Source organism: Neomonachus schauinslandi, chromosome 8, assembly GCF_002201575.2.
Source record: "Neomonachus schauinslandi chromosome 8, ASM220157v2, whole genome shotgun sequence".
Lineage (NCBI taxonomy): Eukaryota > Metazoa > Chordata > Mammalia > Carnivora > Phocidae > Neomonachus > Neomonachus schauinslandi.
The window spans coordinates 78,972,047-78,989,699 of record NC_058410.1 but is presented as its reverse complement, the minus strand read 5'-3'; the positions used below and the strand labels follow the sequence as shown (position 1 = coordinate 78,989,699).

Here is a 17,653-nt window from a genome sequence, read left to right as displayed (position 1 = left end):
AGGAACTAGCTTGAACATTCTCTATCTAGCCCATTAACAAAACTCCCTACCCCCATGCTCTCCTATGGACCAGCCCTCTCCACCTCACCCCTCAGCTGGAGTCCATCCAAAGCACCACCATAAGGGTGGCAATGTGCAAACAGCCCCGACAATGGTCAGCACCACTCTAATGTGATACCTGCCCCGGAGAAAGGGGCAAATAACCACACACACCAGTCCCACTCTGACCCAGCAGTGGGATAGGGGAAAACAGATGGTCTGACTGCAGGCCCCACCCACCAACAAAAGCCTCTCAGGAGACAACCCAGGGAGGGGCGCCTGGGTGGCTCAGTCCGTTAAGGGACTGCCTTCGGCTCAGGTTATGATCTCAGGTCCTGGGATTGAGTCCTGCATCAGGCTCCCTGCTCAGCAAAGAGCCTGTTTCTCCCTCTCCCACTCCGCCTGCTTGTGCTCTCTCTCTGTCAAATAAGTAAATAAAATCTTTAAATTAAAAAAAAAAAAAGGAGACAACCCAGGGAGAGCATCGTGCAGTTCAGTGCCACCACAATTCACCACAATTCTGGCAAATGCCTGGTCTGATTCCACTCAAGCCCAAGGTGGCCCCAGACTGACCCATTAACAGCACAGGGACTAAAACCTGCCCTTAATAGGCAAAGAGAGTCATTGTAGATGACTGAACTGAAGGTAAATGTGGCTAAGCCCCATGAGTAGGGCACATGCAACACATATAGGAGACACCTCTGAAGAGCCAGGTTCTGGTGAATAGGAGACCTTGCACTGCAGGGCACTACAGGACCTCCTCCTCTAAGGCCACGACTATCAAGAGCAGGGGACCTAGCTGACCTTCCTAAAACATAGAAACAGATGCAGAGAGTTAGACAAAATGAGGAGATGGAGGAATATATCTCAAATGAAAACATGACAAAATCACATCAAGAGACCTAAGTGAAATGGAGACAATTAATATGCCCAATAGAAAATTAAAAATAATGGTCATTAAGATACACACTGGAGTTGAGAAAAAAAATGGAGGAACTCAGGGAGATGCTCAAGAAAGAGATAGAAAATATAAAAAAAGAACCAATCATAGATGAAAGATGAAAGAACTCAAAACTGAAATTAAAAATATACTAGGTGGAATAAATAGCAAACTAGAGGAAGAAGAAGAATGGATCAGTTACCTGGAAGACAGAAAATGGAAAACAATCAAGCTGAACAGGAGAAAGAGAAAACAATAAAAATAAACTTAGGAAACTCAGCGACACCATCAAGCATAACAACACTTGCATGATAAGGATCTAAAAAAGAGAAGAGAGAGAAAAGGAGGCAGAAAGTTTATTTGAAGAAATAATAGCTGAAAACCTCCTTAATCTGGGGAAGAAAACAGAAATCCAATCTAGGAGACACAGAGAGCTCCCAACAAAATCAACCCAAGGTCTACACCAAGACACATAGTAATTTAAATGGCAAAGGGTACTGATAAAGCAGCAAGAAAAAAAGAAAAGAAAACAGTTTCATACAAGGAAAAATCCATAAGGCTATCAGCTGATTTTTCAGCAGAAACTTTGCAGGCCAAAAGAGAGTGGCATAATATAGTCAAAGCGCTCAAAAATAAAAACCCTCCAACCAAGAATACACTCTCCCGCAATTGATAAAACATTAGCCAGACTCATCAAAAAGAGGGGGGGGGGTGCTCAAATAAACAAAATCAGAAATGAAAGAGGAGAAATAACAACCAACACCACAGAGATACAAAGGATTATTAAGAGAATATTATAAAAATTTATATCAAAAGGTTAGACAACCTAAAAGAAATAGATAAATTCCTAGAAACATATAACCTCCCAAAATTGAATCAGGAAGAAATAGAAAATTTGAACAGACCAAGTTGTAGCAATGAAATTGAATCAGTAATCAAAAAGTTCCCAACAGACAAAAGTCCAAGACCAGATGGCTTCACAGATGAATTCTACTAAACATTTAAAGAAGAGTTAATAACTATTCCTGCCAAACTATTCCAAAAAGTAGAAGAAGGAGGAAAGCTTCCAAATTCATTCTATGAGGCCAGCACTACTCTGGTAAGAAAACCAGATAAAGACATTACAAAAAAGGAGAGCTACAGGCCAATATCTCTGATGAACATAGATCCAAAATCCTCAACAAAATATTAGCGAACCAAATCCAACAATACATTTAAAAAATCATTCACCATGATCAAGTGGGATTTATTCCTGAGATGTAAAGGTGGTTAAATATTCACAATTCAGTCAACATGATACATCACATCAATAAGAGGAAGGATAAAAACCAAATGATCATTTCAATAGGTACAGAAAAAGCATTTGACAAAGTACAACATCCATTCATGGTAAAAACCCTCAACAAAGTAAGGTTAGATGGAACATACCTCAAGATAATAAAAGCCAGATGTGAGAAACCCACTGCTAATATCATCCTCAATGGGGAAAAACTGAGAGCTTTTCCCTCTACAGTCAGGAACAAGACAAGGATGTCCACTCTCACCACTGTTATTTAACAAAGAGCTGGAACTCCTACCCACAGCAATCAGACAACAACAACAAAAATAAAAGGCATCTAAATTGGTAAGAAAGGAGTAAAACTCCCACTATTTGCAAATGACATGATACTATTCATAGAAAACCCTAAAGACTCCATCAGAAATCTACTAGAACTGACAAATGAATTCAGTAAGGTTGCAGGATACAAAATCAACGTACAGAAATCTTTTGCATTTCTATACATTAATAATGAAGCATCAGAAAGAGAAATCAAGAAAGCAATCCTACCTACAAATTGCACCAGAAATAATAAAATACATAGGAATAAATTTAGCTAAGGCGGTTAAAGACCTATACTCTGAAAGCTATAAGACACTGAGAGAAATTGAAAATAACACAAACAAATGGAAAGATATTCCATGCTCATGGGTTGAAAGAACAAATATTATTAAAATGTCCACACTACCCAGAACAATCTACAGATTTAATGCAATCCCTATTAAATACCAACAGCATTTTTCACAGAACTAGAACAAATGATCCTAAAACTTGTATGGAACCACAAACGAACCTGAATAGCCAAAACTTGAAAAAGAACAAAACTGGAGGTATCATAATCCCAGATTTCAAGATAGACTACAAAGCTATAGTAATCAAAACAGTATGGTACTGGCACAAAAATAGACATGTAGATCAATAGAACAGAATAGAGAGTCCAGAAATAAACCCATGCTTTTATTGTGAATTAATCTATGACAAAGGAGACAAGAATATATAATCATAAAAGAATATCTTAACAAATGGTGTTGGGAAAACTGGACAGCTTCATGCAAAAGAATGAAACTGGACCACTTTCTAATACTATACACAAAAATTAAAAAATGGATTAAAGACCTCAATATGAGACCTGAAACCATAATAATCCTACAAGGTATCACAGGCAGCAATTTCTCTGACATCAGCAGTAGCAACATTTTCCTAGGTATGTCCCCTAACACAAGGGAAACAAAAGTAAAAATAAACTATTGGAACTACATCAAAATAAAAAGCTTCTGCACAGCAAAGGAAACATAAAACTAAAAGACAACCTACAGAATGGAAGAAGATATTTGCAAATGATATATCCAATAAAGGGTTAGTATCCGAAATAAAGAAAGAACTTATACAACTCAATACCAAAAAAACCCAAACAATTAAAAATGGGGAGAAGATATGAATAGACATTCCTCCAAAGAAGACATCCTGATGGCTAACAGACACATGAAAAGATGCTCAACATCACTCATCATCAGGCAAATGTGTATCAAAACCACAATGAGATATCATCTCACACCTGTCAGAATGGCTAAAATTAAAATGACAAGAAACAAGTGTTGGTGAGGATGTGGGAAAAAAGGAACCCTTGTGCACTGTGGGTGGGAACGCAAACTAGAGAAGCCACTGTGAGAAACAGTATGGAGATTCCTTAAAAAATTAAAAATAGACTTACCATATGATCCAGTAATTACATTACTGGGTATTTATCCAAAGAATATGTAAACACTAATTTGAAAAGATATATGCACCCCTATGTTTATTGCAGCATTATTTACAATAGCCAAACTATGGAAGCAGCCTAAGTGTCCACTGACAGATGAACTGATAAAGAAGCCGTGAGATAGATATATATAAATAAAATGGAATATTACTCAGCCATAAAAGAGAATGAAATCCTGCCATTTACAACAACCATGATAGATCTGACTTCAACTAACAACCTGAATGAGCTTGGAAATGGATTCTTTCCAAAGCCTCCAGATAAGAGCCTAGGATGACTAACACTTTGATTTCCATCTTGTGAAACCCAGAGCAGAGAAACTAATTGTGCCAAGTTGGATTTCAGATCTGCAGATAATAAATCTGTGAGATTTATTAATATTTACTAATAAACTATGAGATAATAAATGCATGTTGTTTTCAGAAAACTATTACAAGGTTAAAGAGGTAAGTAGAGACCAAACTATATAGGCCCTCATATGCCTGCTAGGCTATTAGAGAAGTTTTCTTCAAAACATAAAAATGAGTGGATTTTGCATGAAAAGTAAATTTTTTCAGCAATGCTCTGGTCTCGTGTCTAAAGTAGACACTAGAAAATAAAATCCTCCACTACAATGTAAGTTCCTTGAAGGTAGGGATTATTGTCTGTACCATGCTACATCTCCGTTCCCTAGAACTGGAAAATATTTATTGTACTCAAAAAATATTTGTGGTTGAATGAATCATACTATCCAGCAGTAGAAAGGGTCAGTAAATTCTTGGTCAAATTTTGCCTATTGCAGTTATGGGCCTACTTGGGGAAAAGTGGTCAAAGTCTTCTTTATCTTTACTCACCATTTTTTGCCCACATTTCTTTTCATGTTCATTAAAGGAATATTTAGTCAAGAAAATCAAAATAGGTTTAGAAAATGGCCCTAAGGTGACAGTGAGTGCTGAAATTGAACCTGCCATCCTGTAAAGGCTAAGAAGGACAAGAGATACATGGTGAGGATATGATGTGGCAGGAGGCCCATCTGGAATTAGGAGTAAATATACCATGAAGCTCTCCTAATGGGTGTTTCTTTTTATTCCCCTTCTGCATCATAGCTACATGTTCTAGATTTCTCACTCACTGAATGTAGTGGAAATAAAACTACATTTCCAAGTTAGTCTTTAGAGTGAACCATTCCAAACAGATACCATAAAATGCCTTGGGCAAACAAAAATAAAATAAAAACCCAGGGAAAATGACTATTCAGACTTACTGGTTTGGGCCTTGGCAGTAAAAGGAATTCAGTTTTTGGAAAATTATGTTTATCTTGTGTATTTTTCATGGTTTTGATCCTGGCCATTATTTGGATTGTCATTTCCTCAAAGGAAAAGATAGAATAAATCCTCATGCTTCTGTGCAAACATAATTCAATACTTTGCATATAATGAATGCTTAATAAATAGTAATGCCTCTCCTACTTATTTAAAAAGTAGAAAACTAAAAACAGATCCCTCAGAAACTGGCAACTATATCATAGTAATCTTATTTCTAATCTTCATTGTTCCATACTCAAAGACAGATAAGAATACAGTTCATTCTTTTGATCATTTGACAATTACTGAGTACCTACCATGTGATAAGCACAATGCCACAGGGACACAGTGATAATCAAATCAAATGTAGTGGGTCCTTCAAAACACAGAGCCTACATTCTACTTGGGGAAATGGTCTTGAGCCAAGTAATCACACTAATAAATATATATCAATAAATTGAGTAAATGTCCTTAATGTAAAGAACATTTTCCTTAGACAGAAAAAAAAAGACTGAAAATAATGCCAGGCATACATTATTATGGAGTTCCTACGTAGCGTGACATTTTGGAGGAACTGCAAGCTGTTTAGTAATGCTAGCACACAAGGCTGGCCATGATGAGAGCTGAAGATGGAGTTGGAGAGGTGGGCAAGCCAGAACATGTCCTGCTGAGTTATCTGGACTTTATTCTGTAGATGATGAGCATGCACACTGTCCTGGGCCTTCCCTTTAATAAAGTAATCATTCCAATTTGCCATATAAATTACAAACTATACACTTATAAATTTCTATATTTAAAAAATATTTACCTAAATAAATAATAGTATTGATAATAATAATTGTGTCTGATTCCTAGAAGAAATTATTGCACTTATATTTGTTCTAATTTATTTAGAATGGAATGTTTTTTGCTTGTAGGCACTATTTCAATTATACACACAGACACACACACACACAATCAATCAATCCGGAAATTGCCCCCTTTGTTTCAGAACCCAAATTGTACAAATTGCATAAACATTTAAAGGGAAGTTTCTGTTCCTTCCCCTTTTATCCCCACTTTTAAACTAAACCAAAAGTAAAAAATTTATCACCATAAGAAATAAAAACTAAATACAGTTAAAGACACCAGCTAGAGAATACGAAATATTTTTCCATTCTGTAGAAAAACACAAAATGTCACATTTTAAGTAACAAAAGAAAACTGTTCTTTTATATCAGCATAACACTAGAAAATAGAAATAAAGATTTAAATTAGCCTTTGTTATAACAATGATAATCAGTCTTACTGTTTCCTCAAAATAAACAATTTGATTAAAATATAAACACAACCCAGAGTTTGAATGAAGAAATTTCAGTCCCTGAATTCATAAAAACTCTAGTATATTAGTTGTTACTTAGCTTTTTTTTTTTTAAGTGGGGAAAAATTGCTGGCCATTTTGTTTCATTTGCTTTTACTCTAACCTGCTTTATTGTCCATGGAAGCAACACAAAAGTGCTCCCTAAATATTTTCTAATAAAAAAAGTGACTACTCAAATAACATAACAGAAACATGTGGAACTTTTTGGAAGGGGGAGTGGTAGAGAGAAGGACTTTTCATTGCTCTAAAATGGAATAGGTAGGGGTGCCTGGGTGGCTCAGTCAGTTAAGCATCCGCCTTTGGCTCAGATCATGATCCTAGGGTCCTGGGATAGAGCCCCACACGGGGCTCCCTGCTCAGTGGGGAGCCTGCTTCTCCTTCTCCCTTGGCCCCTCCCCCCTGCTCGTGCTCTCTCTCTCTCTCTCTGCCCTGTCTCTCAAATAAATAAATAAAATCTTTTTAAAAAATGGAAAGGTAATCTGTGTTGGACAGATCATGTTTCCTCTAATATTCTGAAGATATTATCTATAAGGAAACTGTTAGAGCGTAGATTATTGTTTAAGCACAGATTCATAAAAATTTGGAGTTAAGAGGACCTAAAAGTTGATCTCATCTACATTCTTATTATTCTATGTGCTTCTCAATTTTTCCCAGACTCCTTGCACTTAGGTTGGAGACTTGTGACCAGTTATAGTCAGTGGACTATGAATGAAAGTGATGCATTACTTCTCAGCTGAGCTCTTAAGATGAGGGCACCCCCTCCATCTCTCTCTTCTCTTCCTGTAGCTACCTACTAAACCATGGTTCCTCACACAACCTGGGTCCCTGAGTGACTTACAGAGTGCCTTCTCCAGCCATCTTGCATATTGGAAAATAAATATGAATAAGAAAAAAATTGTTCTGTTGAACCACTGAGATTCTGGGGTTTGTTTGCTGTGGTAATTAACATTATTTAAGCCAAAAGATATAGCATGAAATGTGCTGTAGTGTAACAAAGCTTAAAATATTTGACATTAACCTATGGTCACAAGGCAAGGGAACCGATAGCAGCAGCAAAGATGGAGATAAGATTATGTGATCAGGTATAGGCTCTATATTTGTTAATGCTAATAGAGTAGAAGAAAGACCATGTATTACTTAACTTGGAATTGATAGAGGAGGTCATCGAGAGGACATGATCTCCAGTTGACCTGTGAGTTACACCTGAGCACCGCCTTCCCTGTCCTTGAAATATACATTCTGCCCACTGTTGCCACAGTGGGAGCTATTCCAAGGACGTAGCCTCAAGAGTAAGGTGTTGTTGAAGCCATCTTCATGATGTATGTGACTGAACCCGATTTAGGCCTCTATAAACTTTTAAGATTGTGCTAAGGTGAGGAGATCTGGTCATTTTGTAGCCACTGAAGACAAGCCTTGTACACAAGTTTCCTTGCTTATTAAAACGGCCACCTACCAATCTGGAGTGGTCCGCCTCTTTCTCTGGTCTCTTCTTGCCCTCTGCATACCAGGGGCCAATTTACAAACCAACAGTAGTCCCAGGGAAAGGATGTATATTAATTGATATTGGCTATGTTTCATAATATATTATGAAAAGTGATTAGCACAGAAGAATTAGCCAGTTTACAAACAGAAATTTGGGCCTTGCATGATTGGAAAAACAGAGTTTTCAGATTCTGACGATAAGCGAATAGAATGAAATTGACTTTGAGGGAGCAAAACCAGTATACCTTTTCTACTGAATAAAAATAAATAGGGAAAAGATCAGATTATAGGTATAGCTGACATATATGTTCCAGAGAACTTCAAGTTAGCTTCCAATATTTGGGGGAGATGCATGGAATAAGAAAACAAAAAAAGTAAAGAAGACTCCCAAATCATAACTCATGGAACTGACTGGAAGCAAATAAATCAGAAGTCCTACTGCATTTTCAAAGGAATGCTTATAAGCTTGGACCATAGAATCCCAAATAAACAAGAAAATACTGTGGGCTTTCAAAGTTATGGGGGAAGAAACTGGTTGAGAAAGCTTTTTATTGAACATAGTTTCCAATTCCTCTTTCAGATAAACCAAATATAATAGGAAAGAAGAAACATCCCAGAAGGCAAAGCCAAAGAATAGGTAGAACAATAGATATAGGAAGTCTTCCAGAGCAGAACAAGAAACTTAATCAAGGAACCCCTGCCACCTCAGGATAAAAGTTCTTAGGATGTCTGTTCAATGGGATTCCAGAATTGCTTACAGACAAGTGACTCCTACGTGCCACCCAGTTTTCCTTTTTCCCTGTGGGATTTATTACAGATATCCTGTTCTTGTTCCATTATTTATATCAAAATGAGAAATTAATTCATATTTAATTGACCCATGAGAATTATTTTTGTCATCAACTATATGTAATATTAAAATAAATTTATATATTTTGTAAAATATTAGCAGGTATTAGCAGGTAAACCTTTCTGAGGTTTCAACAAAGGCATTCTATTTAAAAGTGAAAATTTGGGGACGCCTGCATGGCTCAGTTGGTTGAGTGTCCAACTGTTGATCTCAGCTCAGGTCTTGATCTCAGGGTCATGAGTTCAAGCCCAGTGTTGGGCCCCACAATGGGTGTGTGGCCTACTTTAAAAAAAAGTCAAAATTTCTCCTTCAGAACATGCCAAAGACAATGACATCTTCAAAATATAAGTCAGCATGTATGCCCCAGAAATCTTTCTTGGTTTTACTGCATTTAAAGGCCATCCATCTGAAATCAGGATGTTAGACTTGAAATCTAAGGCAGGATAGCATAGTGAATTGATGATATTCACTGAACATAGTTTTGGACTCTAATGGTGTTAGTTCAAATTCTGTCTCTGACAGTAACTAGTACAATCAAAGTTCTTCATGTCCCATTGTCCTCCATTTCTTAATATGGAGCTATGGGATTGTAAGGATTAAATATGATAATATATGACACATGGTCAATGCTCAATCATTGGCTTGGTATAAACAAAGGTATACACAATAAACTCTCCTATTGAAAAAGAGAGACAATGGGAGATTTATAGGCATCACTGATCCTCAGCAATTCTGAATCCCACAAGGCACATGTTGCTAGTTCTTTCATTAAGACTAAAAGCCAGGTCGTGGTTCTTTGCTCTACACTGCGGTCCCTTAGTTCTGCCCTTCCAGTCCTTCTTCCTTCATCAGGCAATGTAACCTGTATTTACAGCTGAGTAATTTTATCAGTTTGCTTCCTGTATGTAAAATGGGGATCCAACTTCCTCTTTTTATTCTGCACTGTTTCTGTCCCTTTCCAATCAAGCTAGCAGTGTTTCTGTCTGTATAATTCTCTTAAATTTTCTTTGGTCCCTTATGAATCATATTGGGGTTCACTTTGTTAGATAAAAGCCACACTCAGAGGCATCTTCAAGATATTTTCTACCTTCGGGCTAAGCTGAGGCTACGAGAACAAAGCCCCATTGTTTAACTGAATAGTTCTCTGAGTTACAACTTTACATCTTTCTGAGGTTTCAACAAAGGATTTAATTATCACATTTATGATTTGTTTTTAAATCATAATTTCCTGGCTTAAAAAAATAAGCATTTATTATCTCTCATAGTTTCTGAGAATCAAATATTCATGGGCAACTCACCTAGGTGATTGGGTTATGAGGTCATAGTCAAATGGGGGCCAGAGATAGTTACCTAAAGGCATGACTAGGGTTGGAAAATCTACTTTTGAGGTGGATCACTCACTTGGCTGGCAAATTGTTTGTCGTTGTTGGCAGTGAGCCTCAGTTCATTCTCATGTGTCCCTTTCCACAAGACTATTTGAGTGTCCTTATGATATGACAGATGACTTTACCCAGGTAAATGATCCAAAAGAGGACAAAATAGAAACTGAAATATTTTTTATGACCTAGTTTTGAGAATCATACAAAACCACTTCTACAGTATTCTATTTTTCACATTGGCCATCCATGACTCAAAGTGGGTGAGTACCACATCAAGACACAAACACTAAGAGAAATGGTACAGAGGGGGCCATCTTGGAAGCTAGCTCCCATACTGCCTTCTAGTGATAGAAAATAGATATTAAACAATAAATATCATAAGTAAAGTATACAGTATGATCAAAGATGTTAAGTGCTATAAATGAGAAGAAAGAAAAAGAAGACCAGGGTTAAGGTTTGGGGAGAGCAGTTTGCAGTAATAAGTTATCAGTGTAGGTCTCATTGAATAGATGATAGTTTTATAAAGACTTGAAGAGAGTAATTTTATAATACCAATATTCTAATGATATACTGACATATTTTATTTATTTCAAAGACTATAATATTTTTCAATCAGAATCACTTTAATGTATTATGAAAACATATTTCTTGTTATGTCTAAGGCTACATACAAAGGTTATAAAAGTTTCTTTCCAAGGATTTGGTGTTCACAGGCCTTGTATAAGAGGATTACAAGTTAGTAAAAAGATTTACAGTAATTCTTAGTGATCTGTTATTTATTTGTGAATTCTTAACCGTTTTTAAAAGTCATTGAGCTATTCTTCTTACTTAAAAATCAGCCTCTAATATTTGATGCATACAAAAGAATGTATGTAACTAATGAAGTATAATAATAAAATGAACACACATGAAACACCATCCAAATTAAAAGCTAGAATATTGTCTCTTCATTGGAAGTTTTTTATTCTTTCCTAATCCTATTCTCCATTTTACCATCCCCAAGGTAATTGTTATCATTAATTTGAGTTGATTTTTTTATTTTTTTAAAACACTTTTACCATATATGTGAATAGCGCTAAAACATTATATATTCAATTTGCTTATTTTTGAGCTTATAAAAATTATGTGTTGCATATAGCTCTCTGAATTTTTTTAAGTAGCATTTTCTGTCTAAGCTTTACTTGTATTAGTGTATATACTGTCTTTCATTCAAATTTAACTTATGTACCATATTCCATTGTATGGATAGAGCACAATTTATTTATACTTTCTCTGGTCAATAAATACATAGTTCCAGTCATCCTTGCAATTAAAAATAATGATCCTGGGAAAATTCTTAGACAGCCTTTTCTAAGGTAGAAGTGATCGTTTCTCGGCCTCTTGGCTAAGATTGTGTGACTAAGGTAGAAGTGAAGTAGGCCAAAACAGCATTTACAGTAATAACAATAACAATAATAAAAATAGAAACCTAGGAATAAATTTAACAAAAATTTTATACCTTCCTTTTTTTTTTTAAAGATTTTATTTATCGGGCGCCTGGGTGGCTCAGTTGGTTAAGCCTTCGGCTCAGGTCATGATCCTGGAGTCCTGGGATCGAGTCCCACGTTGGGCTCCCTGCTCAGCAGGGAGTCTGCCTCTCTCTCTGACCCCCCCCCCATGCTCTCTATCTCATTCTCTCTCTCAAATAAATAAATAAAATCTTTAAAAAAAAAAGATTTTATTTATCTATTTGACAGAGAGAGACACAGTGAGAGAGGGAACACAAACAGGGGGAGTGGGAGAGGGAGAGGCAGGCTTCCCATGGAACAGGGAGCCTGATGCAGGGCTTGATCCCAGGACCCTGGAATCATGACCTGAGCCAAAGGCAGATGCTTAACGACTGACCCACCCAGGTGTCCCCCAAATTTTATACCTTTCTGTAGACAAATCTAAACCTTTATTGAGACAAATAGGAGTCAAATAGAGATGTATATCATATTCATCAATTGACACAAAATTTCAATTCTAATTAATCTATAGATTAATTGCAATTTCAATAAAATCTTACATAGTTTCAAAGGAATTTCACCAACTGATTATAAAATTAATTTGAATTTACAAAAACCTAAGAACAACCAAAATACTCTTAACAAAGAAGACAAATAGGTTTTGGGAGCTTGTCCTATCCAGATATAGTAAAGTCAAAAACACCTGATTTTCATTATGTGTAATGATTACTTTTTTCCTTAGGCAGATATATCCTGGGAAAAACAATCAATATCAAATGCATGTAGACATCTTAGCCTTACCGTGTATCAAAATTGCAACAAAAAACTATTAAAATACACTGTTAGCATGGAAATAAATTTTCTCTTAATGGGACTCAATAACTACAAAGTAAAATTATTAAATTAATTATATGTATAAGTTTTCATGATTTTTATCAGGGATATTTGTTTAACTTACAATAATAATTGATTGATGGTTTTCCGATAATGTCCCCATAAACTCTTCAGAATCTTTTATCTGAGGTGACAGTCCATTTCAAACTGTGTGGACTGAGAGATCTAAATGCCTTTGATCACATTCCAAAAGAATGTGGGAATAAGAACAAAGTCTAAACGTTCTATAGTATGATGCCAGGCCCAACAGGACCTCTATCACTTCACCTGACTAAATGCTTTGATCTTTTCCCACTATAATAGATCAGAGTTTGTACTGAAAGATTTCAATTTCTCCTCTGGCCAGGCAAAATTTCAGTATGGTTGCTTAATAAAATCAATGATACACACCAGTTTGTAATAAAATTTTCAATCAGAATACAGCTTTTGAATATGTATAAATATGCATGAATATGACACATGTTCCATTGGCTTATAAGAAGAACACAAAACCAACGCTCCACCTTCATGCATCGTCCATTTTAAATTTTAAAATTTCTGGTAGTAATATTTGCTTTTTTTCCTCAAAAATGTTGCACTTTTTGTTTGATATAATGACTTTCTCTAAAAAGCCTTAATTGACCCCATAAGGAACTCACCACCATCTCTTTGTATGATGCTAGTATCCAGTATACAAAAATAGCATAGCTTTTGTAGTCTCTTATTCCACCAAACTGTTCACATGACTGTTTTTCCATACAGATTGGAATCTTTTGAGAACACAGATGGCATCCTATTCATCTGTGTACCACACCTACGGGAAAGTAAACGGTATTCCTCTCGAAGAATCTTTGAGCTGTTATCTCCACTGCCACATCAACCATAATATGGTTACTTTCATAATCAATTCTTTCACAGCTTCCTTTAGTTTTACTTAAAGAACTTTTGAGTGTTGTTTTTCAGAAAATCATTATGTGACCTTTTCACACCAATTTATGATGTCATTGATCCATGCTACATTTACTTAATGTTTCCCATGTGTCAAGCACAGTGCTAGGTACTAAGTATATAAATATGAAGAAGACACAGCCTGCCCTTAAAGAATTCAAAGACCAGTCAGAATACAAAAACTAATAATTACAATGCAATGTAAGTGCTATAACATAGACAGGAACAGAGTGATCTAAAAACATACATTTAGTGACTGGTTCTGGCTACTTGAGAAAAGATTCAAAGAGGTTAACCAATTGGCTGATTTTGTCAGATGAAGAAGGAAGCAAATTTTAGGAAGAATGTGTGCAAAGACATGCAGTCAAGAAAGGATCAGGCAGATCTAGTGAATAAGGAGCTGCTCTGTGTTTAGAGCACAGAGTATCTGATGTGGAGAGGAGAAAGGCTGGGAAGTTAGCCAGAAGACTAGAACAGATCTCAGAAGCAATGTTATCCTTACACAGGGGCCATGATAATCTTCTCTGTATTGTTGCAATTTTAGTATATGTGCTGCTGAAATGAGCACTTAGAGGCAATGTTAAGAAATGTATACTTTATCTGTGGCAACTTAAACATAGAAGAAATTGTTAAACAAGGCAGAGACATAATCAGATTTAGCTTTAGGAATGGTCATGCTGGTGGCAGGATGAAGACAGGTTTGGAAGGTGAGGAAAGTTTGTGGTATAAGGACCAATTAGGAGGCTTTTAAATCTCCTAGGGAAAAGATGAGGTGAACTTTCAAATGGTGGAGGCATTGTGGGGTGTAAAGATTAATGTGTTTGATATTAATGAAATAAACTCAACTGAGCAAAGTAGAAAGAAGAATCAATAGGATGGAGGAGATAAGGATGATTCCTCGTTTCTTCTATGAGACACTGACATGAGAAGAATCTCTCTGGGTTTAAATAATGTTTGGGGTGCCTGGAAAACAGACAGGCAGACATGTCTAGTAGATAAATGTATCTGGAATTCAAGAGTAAAGTTGAGACTCACTGATTAGAAGTTGTCCACTTGTATCTGGTAATGAAAACCATGAAAGTAGATCAGATCATCCAAAGTTTATATGGAAAGTAAAAATGAAAGAGAAAAGAGTAGAACTTGAGTCATCCACCAACATATAAATAGTGGCCAGAAGATGGGGGGCGGGGAGCCTGTGAAGAATCCCAGATAGACTAATCAAAATGATAACTAGAAGCCATGAGAGAATAGGCAATTACTGTCAAAAACTGCAAATCCAAAAAAAAAAAAAACAAAAAACAAAAAACTGCAAATCCCTCAGGTGAGACAAAACCTTGGTTAAATTTGTCAAATAAGAAGAAACTGCCATGGAGGTTGGAAAAGCCATTCAGGGCAGGGCAGGAGTCAGAGAATAGATTACCAAGGTTTGAGGGGCAGGCATAGAAGATGTAAACTATTTTTTAATAAGAATGATGCTGAAAGGAAGGAGACATATAAGTGCAATAATTTGAGCAAAAGGTTAATGGAAGGCTTCTTTTTTTGCAACCTGAAAAGAAAGAGCTAAAAGAACAGGCAAATTGTTGGTAGAGAAAATAGAAAAGATAATGGGATAAAATGTCTGTATAAATGATGGAAACTGAGATACTGGTATACTAGTTTGTTACTGATGCTGTAGTTTGGTAGCTTACAGTTCTGGAGGTCAGAAATCCAAAATGGGTTTTATGGAGCTAAAAAATCAGGATGTCAGTAGGTCTGTGCTCCTTTCTGGAGGCTACGGGGGACAATCCATTTACTTGCCTTTTCAAGCTTCTAGAGGCTACCTGCATTCCTTGGTTTGTGGCCTCATCCTTCATCTGTAAAGCCATGGCATCTTCAAATTTCTCTCTCAATCTCCCTCTCTCTCTCTCTTTCATATCTCAGCTTCCACTGTCATATATCTTCATATCTCCTCTCACTCTGACCTTGATTTTCCTTTTACAAGGATCTTGTGAGGAAATTGGGCCAACTCAGATAATCCAGGATAATCTCCTTAACTCAAGATCCTATACTTAATCACGTCTGCAAAGTCTCTTTTGCCATGTAAAGGAAAATATTTACAAAGGCCAGAGATTAAGATGTTGACATTTTGAGGGGACCATTATTCTGTTTACCACACTGAGTAAGGGTGGAATGATTAAACTAGGAAAGGACAATCAACTCTTCTTCTTTTAACAGGAGAGAAGAAGACCAGAGTGTATGATGTCATATGCAAGTACAGAAGCAAAGGTGGGAGCTGGTCCTGTTTGGTGGCCATATTTTCTTCTTGGCAGCATTGGAAAGGTGAAGTATGCCATTGACAAGAGGAAGAAGTTTTTTGAAGACCCAGTAAAGTTGGTTGCAGAGAACATAACAAGAAAAGGTGAAGAGACCATGAAGAAGCATGTGGGAGCTCCAGTGGAGCTAGAAAGCATAAGGCCTATGTGGAGCTTATTGACTTAGCATGGAGATTTGTCCAGCAACACTTTGAAGTCTGGGAACAGAATCAAAGAAAATGAATAGTTGGATTCATCAAGTGATGGATGTCTGAAGGGTGGATACAGCTGGGAAAATAAGGAGGAATGTAAGCAAGGATCCTGATGAATATACGTGATCATTGAAGCCACTGATCCTAGCATTAGGCTTGGTCAGGTTCACTCTTCCCTGATTTTGAAATTTTGTAAAAATTTATTTAATGTACAAGATGTTTGTGTGTGTGTGTGTGTATGAGAGACTGAATGAGAGAAACAGAGAGAGAGAGAGAGTTTCCTGAGCCTTGGAAATGCAAAATTCTTGGCTATAGCACTGAGAGATCAATATCCTTATGTGACAAAATCATGTCAGTAACCAAAGTAACTTGGTGGAAGTTGAAACATAAAAGTAGATTAGGATGATTAAGAAATCCATCCTCATTCTTCCAGTACATCATATTAATTTAATTTTTTCTGAAATCTGTCTTTGAAAGGCTGATTAATTTTACTGAAAGTTTATTTAACAAAGTTTAAAGTGAATCAGCAAATAAAGGGAGTTTTCCCACTGGTAGAGATAAAAAATATAATTTACTACATAATTATTTGGTAATTACTTTGTCATCAGATATATTTTATGAGAAATTTAACTCTATCTCCCATGTAATCTGTTCCATTTAGTTTAACTCTGGGTCTCATTATTCTCATTTTATCAGTTACAATTCATTAAAATATTATGCCAATTTCATTAGCAGGTCAAAAACTGTCAGTCAACATTCTAGAAAGCCACAATCATTTCATTATTGAACATTTTACTTCTCAATTTCCCTAACTAGGAGTATACTGGCAAGCTTTTTATCAAATATGAAATGTTCTCTTAATAATTTGTTTTTTTTTTCTTAAAGTATTACATTATGTTTTGTTTATTTAAATACCCTACTACTTTCCTATTGTTCTTTTCTTGGCCTCATTCACACAGACAACCAAGTGGATCTAATGAATTTTTAATATTTTAAACCACTTAGAAAATCAGGTACATGTTAAAGTCACATAAAGAACTTTGCAAAAATACAGATAGGGATGAGATTAATAAATGTTTTGGAAGAAAAGGAATGTCATACTCAGTGCCCTGGATTAAGATGACTTTTATAGCATTTGGCAGTAGGGATAGATCAGAGGCAGGGGCTCTGGAAAGGAGCACATTTCCGCTCATAATCCTGAGCTAAGATTATGGCCATAAACATGGCAAGATTATTAGAAACGGAAGAGAAATATGTAAAATAGGCTTAAAAGAAGCTACCCTAACCATCTCACAGAGTTGTTCTGGAAACAATGTGAAATTTCAGAGGGAAAATTTAGAAAAGTCAGAATTCTTTATATGTGTAAGTCTTCACATTATTCATTATGTAAGAGCCCATTTCTCTCTGAAGGCTCTGTGTTTCCCTTGAAAGA

At 36.1% G+C, this 17,653-nt stretch overlaps 1 non-coding gene and 1 pseudogene across 1 annotated transcript; one reads left to right on the top strand and one right to left on the bottom strand.

The window, feature by feature from the left end:
• LOC110583578 overlaps positions 1-16,196 on the top strand; it is a 117,392-nt pseudogene extending 101,196 nt beyond the window's left edge.
• Positions 14,181-14,286, bottom strand: LOC123325591. The gene has a single exon (XR_006540527.1). It is a non-coding gene; the product is annotated as a U6 spliceosomal RNA (small nuclear RNA).
• Positions 16,197-17,653: the final 1,457 nt, after the last annotated feature.